This window comes from Nannospalax galili, unplaced genomic scaffold (assembly GCF_000622305.1).
Source record: "Nannospalax galili isolate Female #2095 unplaced genomic scaffold, S.galili_v1.0 scaffold171, whole genome shotgun sequence".
In the NCBI taxonomy this organism is placed as follows: domain Eukaryota; kingdom Metazoa; phylum Chordata; class Mammalia; order Rodentia; family Spalacidae; genus Nannospalax; species Nannospalax galili.
The window spans coordinates 2,546,003-2,551,233 of NW_008329362.1; positions in this window are offsets into that span (position 1 = coordinate 2,546,003).

A 5,231-nucleotide genomic window follows, 5' to 3' on the forward strand; every position below is an offset into this window, starting at 1 on the left:
GGTTGTTCTTGCAGAAGACCCGGGTTCGAATCCCAGCACCCACATGGCAGCTAACAACTGTCTGTAACTCCAGTTCCAGCGGATCCGACAGCCTCTTCTGTCCTCTGCAGGCATTGCACGACATGAGTGCACTTACCTACATGCAGGCAATACATGCATACAGATAAAATGAAAAAAAGATAATAATAAATAAAATATTTTTAAAAACTCCCCAGGGTGAATAGTTTGCTAAATTTGATTTTAGAACCAGAAATTAATTCTATTTGCACACAGGGAGTGAGTGAAAAGGTTTAAAAAGGGGGAAAAATTAACCTAGGCATGAACAATTTTATTTAGTCTTTCCAGGGAATAACCTTGTAACTCTTTCTCAATCTCACCTCTGTGACCTCTAAACAGTGCCCTGAGGTTGTGTCCTTGGCTCCCTGGTGCTTCTGTACTGTACCTGGGTGATCTCATTCTGGTTCTATGACTTTATGTCACGTAATGCTGATATCGCTCTATCAATCTAAGATAGATTGGAATAAGTGCTATGGAATATATGCCCCCAGGGGACAACAGACTTGGGTGGTGTTCCCTGCTGTAGCTCTTCCTTCCTCAGAATAGGACTTATTATGTAGAATGCTCTCAATAATATTTTCAAATAAAATAAATGAAAAATCAAATTTGTCCATAGGCTAATGGTGAGTGGGTGGCAGAGCTGGGCTGGGAACCTGGGCCTGTCTTGCTTCAAATTCTTCTGCTTTCTTTGTAGGTCCACCTTACCAGTCAACCAGCCCTCAGATTTCTCTGATACTGCAAGAAGAATTTTGGCTAAATAAATTGAGAAATGATTTCGCATTCCCTAGAAAGAATTTTAGCTGAAATCCACGTTTTTATTTGAGTTATTTTAGTAGTTGTCTAAATTCTCCCTTTGCTTTGCTTTTGCATTGTATTCTTTCTATGTGTGAAGAGCCATTTCCTTTTAAAAATAATGCTACCCATACCCTTATGAACTAATTAATTTTCTTTCCAGCGTTTTCATGGGCCATGTAGATATGACCCAGTCACTGCAATAATGCTGTCCACTGAAAGGGGAAAGATGTTTTTTTAACTTATAAAAACTGAATGTGAAGAAAAAAGACTCCCCTCCTATAGTGTGAGAATGCTTGTTTTTCTTGGTAATATTTCATTTCCTTAGCAAGAATATTTTCTTCTGCTTTCCATTGTCAGCAGACAAAAATGATACAATTAAATCAAGGAAACCTGGCAGAGTTGATTTTGGAAAATACAGTGAATTCAGTTTTTGATTTGAACAAAGAACAATTTATTATGCTGGAAAAACACTGCCGTGATGCGATCAAACTCAGTATGCTGCCCCTGATTGCAGGACACCAACTTGGATCTGTATTTGTGTTTATCTTTGAGAAAGGCCTATGATTTCACCCCACACTCTGAACTCCAAGAGGACACAGAACAGTTTAAGGGTTAGCTAGCAGCAAGAACCCAAACCTTTTTATGAGGCCCATTCCGAATTCCGTGCATCCCCAGCCTTAGTTCTTTGATTGTGAGAATAGGATCTTATCAATAAGCAAAGTAATTACGCAGAACCAAATGAAATGTTGGGGTTCATTAGAGAGAATTTATTAATAAGACATGTTCTAAAGAGACTTTTGAAATAAAGACTTTATCGTGAGTCTAGTACTCATAATAGCTGGGTAGGGAGATGCTTGCCTACAATGCCAAGATACTCAGAAGGCTGAGGCAGATGACCCTTGAGTCTAGGGCAAGGGCATCAAAGAAAGACTGAATAATAAATAAATAAATAAATAAATAAATAAATAAATAAGCAATAATACAATAAAATCTTATTGAACAATTAATATTTACAATCAGCACTATAAGGTATAATAAGCTTTAGATTTTTTTTTTATAAACAAGGAAAATACAACTTAAAAAGATTATATGACATAGAGAGCCACACAGGTAGTAAAAGTTAGACTGGATTGAGCCCCTGTTCCCCTTTCAGGTTGGTACTACTAAAGAAGATAAAGAAAACAAAGATTTTCAAGATTTTTATCTTTATAGTTAGATAGTACCAAACTCTGGACTGTTGGGAAGTAATATTTTTTTAAAAAATGCTCTTATTGCCAAGTGTGGCAGCACCTACCTTTGATCCCAGCACTCAGGAGGCAGAGGCAGTCTGTGAGACTGAGGCCAACCTTGTTTACACAGTGAGTTCCAGGTCATCTGGGGGTTACAGGGAGACCCTGTCTCAAAAAAAACCTAAACCAAACAAAACAAAAGCAAATCAAACCACCATTACCACTCCCAAAGTTTTTATAAGCATAAATTAATTATACATGACAATGGGTTTATGACATTTTACATATGTACACAATATATTTTGATTATATTTACCCTTTATTACCCTCTCCTGTCCCCTTTGTTTGGAGGTATTTTTATGCTAGAGTCTTCTATACTGGATAGATAACCAAAAGAATAAAGTGAAAAGCAAGATCTTCAGAATGGAAACTGAGCCAATTGGTCTGAAAAAAGAAAAAAATCACACTACTGTTCAGGGGTGAACTGACTCAAACCTAGTACACAGATTTCAAAATGTGTCCACCTAAACCCTGTGCTCCAGCCCTTCTACCAGAATGACAGTGAGGGATGTGCCTGTAAGGCAAGTCACTGGGCCCTGACTTATGACAGGATTAAGTCGGTAACAGGACGTCAGGAGGCAGGAGACTCAGGTTTCCGTATGTGGCTCCTTATGTAATGGACAAAATTAGGTTAGGTGAGCTTGTGCCAAAGGGACAGTTGGAATACAGGAAAGTGACTTGCTAAACAACTCATGTCTGGTATCTGCTTGCCACACGTTAAGTCCAGTTCCAGTCAGTGAAAAGTCAACTGTCAGCTGAAGTTCTGCAATAATCCCTCACAGAATGCTATTTATAAGGAATTAGTGATTTGGATTTATTATCACAGTTTAAAATCTCTTTAAATTACAAGCAGTCTAGAACCTTCCATGGCAAAAGACATAAGAATTAAGGAAAATGTAACATTTTGCTGATTTTTAAAAAAGTGTATTTATTCTACTTTGGCAAATAGAAATAAAGTAAACCTGTTTTTGAAAACATTTTTTTTCTTTGTTGTTTGAGACAGGGTCTCCTAGTAGACCCAGCTGGCCTAGAACTCACCATGTAGACTAGGCTGGGTTTGAACTCACAGAGATCCACCTGCCTCTGCCTCCAGAGTGCTGGGATTAAAGGCATGTACTACCATGCCTGGCTGTTTTTGAAATTTTTAGCATGAAAAAATAGTTTCAGTCTCTTCTTCATTTAAATAAAAACTGACAAAGTAATTTGAAGAATGCTTGTCTGAAAGGACACTGAATTATGAAGCACTGTGGGAGAAAGGTTGGTTAAATACCTTAGTCTAGCCCTGTGTATACAGCTCATATCCTGAGTGCGTATTTTTGGTCAGAGTTCAAAGTCACAGAGATTTAGGACAACCCCTACATTTCAGAGCTCCTGCCGAGTCATAAACAGTTTAGCAAAAAAGATGGAAGTTATTGGAGGATGGGCTGATATGTCTGGCTTAGTCTAGGCTTCTTCCCAGAGTGGAACATTTCTGAAATAACATACAAGAGAGGTTTAACAGTAGTTAGTCTGGAGAACCAGGCTGGAGGGAGGGAGACAGTGGTCAGAGGATATTTCCTGCCCATTTTATAGTATTTGGCCCAGTAAAATTTTTTTTTTCCGTGAGGATACATTTTATAATGAAAATAAACAAACCCAAGCAGCAAAAATGAGTGATGCAGGAAAATTTAGGAATGGGCATATGTTTTGAAGCAGGTAAGTTAATGAGATGACAGCTTTTTTTTTTTTTTTAAGTTAAAAGTAGGAGACAAGACATAGGGGGCAGGTCAAGTGGTCAACTGAGAATAATCTTGAACAACGACCTCTAAACCAAGCATAATTTGGAGACAATATTGTAAAGCTCATACAGAAGATCCACATGGTCTTCAGGTCAGTGTTCAGGATGAAATCATCTGTGCAAACAAACACAATTTCAGAAACCTTGGCATGTTTACACTAGAGGGAGCTGTGTTTTTATTAACAGCTTAATTCTCTGTCAATTAAGGATTCCATAAATACAAATATCCTCAGAGCAAAATTACAGAACAATGCATGAAAGAGAGTCACTTACAAAAGATATATATTTTTTTTGAATCACAGATGAATAAAAAGAGCAAGAACAGCATATGACACATTTTGCTCTTGCTTCCTCTGTGAATCAGGCAGCCTTGATTTTTTTTACTTTCTGTCATTTTAAGCATTCATTTACTAAACTAACAGCATTTCATTAAGTGAGACTAATCCTTGAGAGCATTACCTTAGCCCATTAGCTTCCAGACAGCCATTAATTCTTGTGACATGTCCTGGATGAGATCATCATTGTTACTACTATTTTTAATTTTATTTATACTATTATTATTATTTATATATTAAGTTCATTTTCAGAAAGAAAATATGTAGTTTTGGTAGTGGATGTTTACTTTATGAAATGTTTGGGTTGGTGATTTGAGGCTTCTTCACTCAGACGCTTCCAGAGACCCCAGGGCTACTACTGACACTAAGGAAAATGTTCTAATTCTTACAGATTAACAACAAATTAGAAACAGTTCCACAACAGGCTTGCACTAGGATATTTAGGTAGCTTTTCTTTATTCTTCAGACTTCTGAAATGTCTCTGAGGATCACATGACTGAAGCTTGGGCTCTTGGGGCAAGATTTTATAAAGGCCCTGCACTGGGCATTTCTTGTTTGCAAGAATTGTTGCCAATGATGAATATGGTGGTTGTTTAGTCAGTTCTGCAGAAGGAAAGCCCCTGCTTGACTATAATGGAAGGAGCAGATGTCAAAGTCCGGCTCCAGCTGGCAGAGGGTATATTAGCACTTCCCAGCACTCCAAGCATCAGAGACAGAGAGCTAGAGGTGGAGCACAGTGGTGGGTTTCTTGCCCAATGTGTGCCACACCCAAGGTTTGATACTGAACACTGCAAAAACAATAAAATAAATAGAATAAAAAACAAAATGAAAAATAAAGTAGAAAATTAGATAAGAGACAGAAGAAAGGTCTATTAAAAGCAACTACAACAGGTAGATGAAATATGGTACTTTAAAATTCCAGACTACCGTAACTGACTGTGACTAGTAATAATCAGATATATAGAGATTAGAAATGCA